Source organism: Bison bison, unplaced genomic scaffold, assembly GCF_000754665.1.
Source record: "Bison bison bison isolate TAMUID 2011002044 unplaced genomic scaffold, Bison_UMD1.0 scf7180017864063, whole genome shotgun sequence".
NCBI classification, from domain to species: Eukaryota; Metazoa; Chordata; class Mammalia; order Artiodactyla; family Bovidae; genus Bison; species Bison bison.
The window spans coordinates 14,441,396-14,449,896 of record NW_011494635.1 but is presented as its reverse complement, the minus strand read 5'-3'; the positions used below and the strand labels follow the sequence as shown (position 1 = coordinate 14,449,896).

General features: G+C 43.8%; 1 pseudogene; it reads right to left on the bottom strand.

Moving 5' to 3' along the window:
• LOC104986183 overlaps positions 1-3,054 on the bottom strand; it is a 5,550-nt pseudogene extending 2,496 nt beyond the window's left edge.
• Between the last annotated feature and the right edge of the window lie 5,447 nt (positions 3,055-8,501).

Genomic DNA, 8,501 nt, shown 5'->3' with positions numbered 1-8,501 from the left:
GGTATATTGTTACCCTGCTTATTTAACTTATATGCAGAGTACATCATGAGAAACGCTGGGCTGGAAGAAGCACAAGCTGGAATCAAGATTGCCGGGAGAAATATCCATAACCTCAGATATGCAGATAACACCACCCTTATGGCAGAAAGTGAAGAGGAACTAAAAAGCCTCTTGATGAAGGTGAAAGAGGAGAATGAAAAAGTTGGCTTAAAACTCAACATTCAGAAAACGAAGATCATGGCATCTATTCCCATCACTTCATGGGAAATAGATGGGGAAACAGTGGAAACAGTGACAGACTTTATTTTTGGGGGGGGCTCCAAAATCACTGCAGATGGTGACTGGAGCCATGAAATTAAAAGACGCTTACTCCTTGGAAGAAAAGTTATGAACAACCTAGATAACATATTGAAAAGCAGAGACATTACTTTGCCAACAAAAGTCCATCTAGTCAAGGCTATGGTTTTTCCAGCAGTCATGTATGGATGTGAGAGTTGGACTGTGAAGAAAGCTGAGTGACGAAGAATTGATGCTTTTGAACTGTGGTCTTGGAGAAGACTCCTGAGAGTCCCTTGGACTGCAAGGAGATCCAACCAGTCCATTCTGAAGGAGATCAGCCCTGGGATTTCTTTGGAAGGAATGATGCTAAAGCTGAAACTCAAGTACTTTGGCCACCTCATGCAAAGAGTTGACTCATTGGAAAAGACTCTGATGCTGGGAGGGATTGGGGGCAGGAGGAGAAGGGGACAACAGAGGAGGAGATGGCTGGATAGCATCACCGACTTGATGGACATGAGTCTGAGTGAACTCCGGGAGTGGGTGATGGACAGGGAGGCCTGGCGTGCTGCGATTCATGGGGTCGCAAAGAGTTGGACACGACTGAGCGACTGAACTGAGCTGAATGTAGGTTCATCAGTTGTAGCAAATGTACCCTTTGGTGGGGGATGTTAATAGTAGGGGAGGCTATACATGTGTTGGGGCAGAGGTGAATGGAAAGTCTCTGCACCTCTCCCTAAATTTGGCTGTGAACTCAAAACTGCTGTAAAAGATAGTCTTAATTTCAAAAAGACAGCACATACACTGATAATCACAAAGCTCATATCCATTCTTACTAAAAGAATCCCAATATTGCATGATGTGGCATGAGTCCTAGCATCCCTTCAGTCCAAAATGACAGAGCCACACAGGTTCTGAGCAATGAGATGTAAGCAGAAGTAAGCTGAGGAGGGTTTCCAGTAAAGCTTTTTTAAGGGATCACAGTCAGCAGGCAATACTCTTTGCCCTTTCACCTTCCTGCCAGAAACACAGGGGTCATACTTGGAGCAGCTGTCTATGAGCTTGAGGCCTGATTTAGGCTGGAACCTCAGAAGGGGGAACAGAGAGCTGGGAGGATCCTGGGTCCTTGGTATCAACTCTGGACAGCCTGGCCCAGAATTCTTATTTAGTAAGAATACAAAAGATGTTTGCTTAAGTCATCATTTCTCAGGTCTCTTTTACATGCAACCAATTGATGTTCCTAACTTAGTATGTATTCAGTAAACAAATTCAACGAGTATACAGTGAAAAGTCTGTGTCTTTGTTTAACCACCAGACTCTCCGTCTCTTCCCTAGAGGAAAATCACTGTTACTTAAACCTTTTCAGTTATTGCTTAAGCACATACAAGTATGTGCAGGCATCACTGTGTGTGTCTGTTTTTTCAGTGCTCTTTTGATGATCATTTAAATCTAGAATCCTAAACCTTAAGCAGAGAAGGCAATGGCACCCCACTCAAGTACTCTTGCCTGGAGAATCCCATGGACCGAGGAGCCTGGTAGGCTACAGTCCATGGGGTCGCTAAGAGTTGGACATGACTAAGCGAATTCACTTCACATTTCACTTTCATGCATTGGAGAAGGAAATGGCAACCCACTCCAGTATTCTTGCCTGGAGAATCCCAAGGACAGAGGAGCCTGTTGGGCTGCCGTCTATGGGGTCGCACAGAGTCGGACACAACTGACGTGACTTAGTAGCAGCAGCAGCAGCAAACCTTAAGACTTACAGGTGTGAAACATATGAAGACCATTTTGTTGAGATTCTCAGGGGAGCTCAGAGAAAGGACCACACTTGTTGACAATCACTGTGTCCAAATAAGCATTTGGATGAGAGTGTGTAGAATGTGTGATGGTGTGGGGACTGAAGAGAAGCTTTGGCCTACTAACGGACACCAAGCCCCTCATTCCCAAGGTCTCCAACTGAGTTAGTGATGGAGCCAGGATTAGCACCCAAGTCTCTAGTCAATTTATTGCTCAAATGTCACTGAAATGTAATCATTAAGAACAGAGACTGTGAGCCAGAGGAAGTGCTCCTAGCTGCTTTCCTGGGACCAAAGCTGAAGAGAGGCCAGGTGTTTGGGGCCTGCTGGAAGCAGGTAGTGCCTAGGAAAAGCTTTATGCCAGAGGGATGCCAGGACAAGCCTGAGCCCTCTATAATTTATAGCTTTCTTTATAGATGCATGAAACTAAGATCTGAATCTGATGAATTAGGAAATCCCCACTTGTCCATGAGAATTAAAGAATTGTTAGTATCAGATGCAATTGGTGAAGATGAAAACTGCCAATTAAACCCGTTTGCCAAGAACCAATAATTCAAACTAAAATAATTCATGTGACATAAGTCACATAAAAAAACTATGTGACTTATGAGTATAAGTCACATATATATAATGAATCCATGTTCATTTCCCTATCCAGTATACAATAAGATCAAACCAGAATGGAAAGTGCACCCTTTGCACTCATTCAGAACTGCCTTATTTGAAAAGGTGTGGATGACCCTGATGACTAAGCATGGTGGTTGGGTGGGAAAGAAAGACTGAGAGCTGGTCATGTGTGATCAAGCCTATTCCAGGCCTTTTCCCTGCTGAGAATGCCCTTTCCTCCAATTTTTGTTTATTCACACCTACCTTTTAAGGTGTGGCTTAAATGTGTCTTTTCCATGAATCTTTCCTTGAGCCCCTTTCCACTGTGATTGCTCCCATCTCGGTGAGTTCGCAGAATGTTGCTGTACCATGTCATCCCATTTCTCTTCTCATCTCCTCTGTTAGACTATCAACATTTTAGAGGCAGGGGCTCTAAAGAATCTACCTGCATTGCGGGGGACCTGGATTCAATCCCTGGGTCGGGAAGATCCCCTGGAGAAGGAAATGGCTACTCACTCCAGTATTCTTGCCTGGAGAATTCCATGGACAGAGAAGCCTGGCGGGTTACAGTCCATGGGGTCGCAAAGAGTCAGACACAACTGAGCGACTAACACTTTCACACTTCTTCTATTTTATTAATACTTTTTTTAAGAAAAATAAAAACCTTCTTGTTACATAATTTTACTTGCCTGTTAATAATTTATTATTGCCCATTCATTCTAGACAGCAGACAATACAGCAAAGCAAAATCAGGGAATGCAAATCATTTGCATTTTGTTGTACATTCGAGGCTTTTAAAATTCCTATATTTAATAACAAAAAAGAAGCAGACTCACAGATGTAGAGAATAAACTAGTGGATACCAGTGGGGAGAGGGAAAAGGGGGGCAATATAGAGATAGGAGATTAAGAGATACAAACTATTAGGTATGAAATCAGCTACAAGAATATATCACACAACACAGGGAATATAGCCAATATTTTATAGTAAGTATAAATGGAGTACAACCTGTAAAAATTGTGAGTTACTTTATTACTATATCACTATATTGTATACCTGTAACATATAATATTATACATTGGCTATACGTCAATTTTTAAAAATTCATACAATTAAAATTTCTACCTTTATAGGTGTATCAAAATTGGGTCCTTCTATACATAAAGTTTTAAGATTTTCTTTCATGTTATTGTATATCAGTAACGTCAGTGATAATATGGTAATTTTTAATGAATGGTAATATGTTTTTCTGATTATAAAAGTGTGATATGATTTATAAAAATTGAGAGAATAGAAAATTGCATACAGTGTCAAGATTATCTTTTAATCACACCACACAGATAGACCACTATTAACATTCTTGTATATAGCCCTCGATACGCTGGAATACTAGATTTTCTTCTGAGAGCAAGTGTATGTATATGTATCACACTCATGTATACTTACTTAAATATATTCATTCATGTAAGTGTTTTAACTTAATATTAACATCTTTCAGTGTCAAATTCTTACATATCTACATCATCCCTTTTCTTTTAAACTAATGAATGAATTTATTTTTGGCTGCGCTGGGTCTTCGTTACTGCACTTGGGGCTTTCTCTGGTTGCAGCGAGCAGGGGCTGCTCTCAAGTTGCAGTACCCGGGCTTCTCATTGCAGTGGCTTCTCTTGTTTTGCAACACAGGCTCTAGAGCAAGGGGACTTCAGTAGTTGTGGCCCTCGAGCTCAGTCGTTGTGGCTCATGGGCCCTAGAGCACAGGCTCAATAGTCGTGGTGAACAGTCTTAGCTGGCCCTTGGCTTGTGGAATCTTCCCAGACCAGGGATAGAACCTGCATCGCCTGGGCAGGCAGACAGAATCACTCTACCATCACTGTACCAATGTGTGGATCTGCCACAATCTAATATACTTCCTATTACTGAACATGGACTCTTTTTTTTCCAAAATATTTCCTCTTATTAACAAATTTTATGGATCATTGTGTTAAATACATTTGTATATGCGTACTTTTAAATGTTTTGGTACAAATTGCCCTGAGACGTGTTCATCTTTGAATTTCCCAAAGTGTCTAAAGAGAGCCTTGCACATTGTGGACATAATAAATTGGGGTGGATAAATGCATGGAATATAGAAAAATCTTTGCCTCTCTCTCTAATCTTTCTTCTTCTCTTTTGAGACCTCAGTGGAAGATCTGTTGATTCTTCGGGCACCATGGGAAGGGCCCAGGTTAGAGGCAGGACCAGTGCAAAGTAACTGCCTCAATTCCCTTAGCACTTTGGAGGCTGGGGAAATGGGCCCTGAGAGGGAGCATCTGGTTCTGAGCCAGCCTGTGGCTGAGCAGCTGAGCAAGTGTCAGAGAGGGCCCTGAGGCTATCGACTCCTAGCCCAGCCCTCCTTCCCCCTTCATACTCCCCTGGACAGCCCTTTACCTCTTCCCAAACCTGTAGATTCTTCATAAATCATATTTATATCAAGTAACTTATGTCAGGTGGCAAAAATAAAGTGAAACATGGTACATACAAGTTACTTACTATAAATCATCCAGCACGTGAGTGACCCTGAAAATCTTTTTTCCCATTTATTATTAGCACTTGACCTGAAATGCAGAAGAAAGAGAACAAAATTTGGAGGCCAGAATTTTAAATTTGAATCTGGTCTCCATTCTCTCCCCTGTAACATGGCAATTGTACTAAAATCTGCTTCCTTAGGAACCAGGTAACGATCGGGGAGATGGTGAATATAAAAGCAGATGTTGTGATAATTGTACTGTATTTAACAATGTTGGGGCTTTCCTGATAGCTCAGTTGGTAAAGAATCTGCTTGCAATGCAGGAGACCCTGGTTTGATTCCTGGGTCAGGAAGATTCGCTAGAGAAGGGATCAGCTACCCACTCCAGTGTTGTTGGGCTTCCCTTGTGGCTCAGTTGGTAAAGAATCTGCTTGTAATGCAGGAGACCCCGGTTTGATTCCTGGGTCAGGAAGATTCGCTAGAGAAGGGATCGGCTACCCACTCCAGTGTTGTTGGGCTTCCCTTGTGGCTCACCTGGTAAAGAATCTGCCTCCAATTTGGGAGACCTGGGTTTGATCCATGTGTTGGGAAGATCCCCTGGAGAAGGGAAAGACTACCCACTCCAGAATTCTTGCCTGGAGAATTCCATGAATTGTATAGTCCATGGGGTCCCAAAGAGTTGGACACTACTGAGTGACTTTCACTTCACTTTACTTCTTAACAATGTTAGTATTTTCTGCTATTGATAAGATTGAAAAATATTTCCCTACTCTTGCCAGCTCAACCAAGAGGCCTTTCTAAGGTGGGTTTCTTAACAGAAAGTTGGCAGCAGAAAGAGGGTGATGAACTGGAAGCATGCATTCTAATTTCGGGTGTCATGGCCTCAGTGCTCTCCTCGGAGGAAGGAAGTTCAGTTCAGTCCCTCAGTCGTGTCCGACTCTGCAGCCCCATGGAGTGCAGCACGCTAGGCTTTCCTGTCCATCACCAACTCCTGGAGTTTACCCAAACTCAAGTTCATTGAGTCAGTGATGCCATCCAACCATCTCATCCTCTGTCATCCCCTTTTCCTCCCGCCTTCAGTCTTTCCCAGTATCAGGGTCTTTTCCAACGAGTCAGTTCTTTGTGTTAGGTGACCAAAGTATTGGAGTTTCAGCTTTAGCAGCAGTCCTTCCAATGAATATTCAGGACTGATTTCCTTTAGCATTTGCTGGTTGGATCTCCTTGCAGCCTAAGGGACTCTCAAGAGTCTTCTCCAATACCACAGTTCAAAAGCACCGATTCTTAGGTGCTCAGTTTTCTTCAGAGTCCAACTGTCACATCCATACATGACCACTGGAAAAACCATAGCTTTGACTAGATGGACCTTTATTGGCAAAGTAATGTTTCCGCTTTTTAATGTACTGTCTAGGTTAGTGATAGCTTTTCTTCCAAGGAGCAAGCATCTTTTAATTCCATGGCTGCAGTCACCATCTGCAGTGATTTTAGAGCCCAGGAAAATAAAGTCTGTCACTGTTTCCACTGTTTCCCCATCTATTTGCCATGAAGTGATGGGACCGGATGCCATATGATCTTAGTTTTCTGAAGGTTGAGCTTTAAGCCAGCTTTTTCACTTTCCTCTTTCACTTTCCTCAAGAGGTTCTTTAGTTCTTTGCTTTCTGACATAGGGGTGGTGTCATCTGCATATCTGAGGTTATTGATATTTCGCCTGGCAATCTTGATTCCAGCTTGTGCTTCATCCAGCTTGGCATTTCGCATGATGTACTCTGCATATAAAGAAGTTGGACAAATGACCTTTAACACTTTCCAAGCTCTGAGCCCACGCCAGCTATTCCATGACCTTAGGCAAATCATTTCTCTAAAGGCCTCAGTTCTCCCATCTGTGAAAGAAAGGGTTGGGCTGGATGACCTCTCTGGGTCGCTTCCTTTCTGAGGATTGACTCAACCCCAGAGACGTGCCCTCTGTCCATTTTGCTTCCTGGTGCCCTTCTGGTGCCTGTGCTCTTGGGCAAATTGCCAGCCTTCCGGGTGGTGTCCCCCAAGCCACCAGGTGGTAGGCTGTGGCCTCCTCTCTTTCCTGGTTGGTTTTCCGGCCCCAACCGGAAAGAGGTGACTGAGTGACAGCTGGACAGATTGAACCACCCCTCCTGTTAAGAGATTACACACGTGTGCTGAGCGGGGCTGCCCCCTGCGGTCCCTTCCTCATGCCCAGGATCCATGTCCTCACCCTGTTCTGGGGCGTGGCTAGCCTCCCCCACCCTCCCCCACTGTTCTCACACTGGGTGCTCCCCATAACCTCATGTTCAGTCTTTTCCCAGAACGACTTGATTGCTGTCCTCTCTTTGATCTTTTCCCGCCTTCTCCTCAATAAGTAAGTCTTTTTTTAATCTCTGTAATTGGAGCCCATCACTCGTTCTGCACCTCTTTTCAGCTCTTATCAGTCTCTGTGTTTAAGAAAAGTTCAGCTTCTCCCTAAACTGCTTCCTGTCTTCCTCCCTGAGGGAAGCTCCCTGAAGGCTGGATGTCTGCAGTTCTGACTACCTTTGACCCCCCTCAACAGGCATTGTAAGAAATCAGTGCTGACATAAGCTATGAAGGACTTTTACACTTCTACTCTTCCTCCAGCATTTTGCTTTATTCGTTTGGGTGAGAGTGGGAAATGTGGGCATAAACACATTAAAGTCGAGGCTTTCATATTAGTTCTGCAGGGACGCTTCCTTCTGTTCAGCCCTGAGTTACTAATACTATCATCCCCAGAATCAGTAACACTCTCCTGAATGCAAGGTCCAGAGTCACTCAGATGTCACTGAACTGGAGGATTCATCAGGGACAGGGCAGCATAGACAGGCCTCTGCTGTCTGGCAGACCTGGGTTCACATCCTGCTTTGCTACTTGGTTAGCTGTGTACCCTTGTCAAGTTCCTTAGCTTCTCTAAGCCTCTGGCTTCTTATTTATTAAATGGGATTGCATTGAAAATATCTTCCTCGGAGGACTGTTGTGACACTTAAAAGTCAACTGATGTGAAACTCAGCACAGAGCCTGGTGTCAGGAAAAGGTGGCCAACCATCCAGACCCACACGCTCCCCTCCTGAGTCAGATCATGTATCATTAGGTGCCTGATGAGTGACACAGGGCAAGTTGCAGAGGCTCGGGTGGAGAGAAGTCACTGCATCTTGTCACTTACATGTGTCATCACAGGATTCCTCAGGATGCTCTGGAGGGTGAGTGGTGCTGGCATCACCAGACCTATTTTTCAGAGGAGAAAACTTAGGCTCAGAGAGATTAAGTGATTTGCCTAAGGTCTGTGTGATTATAAAAAT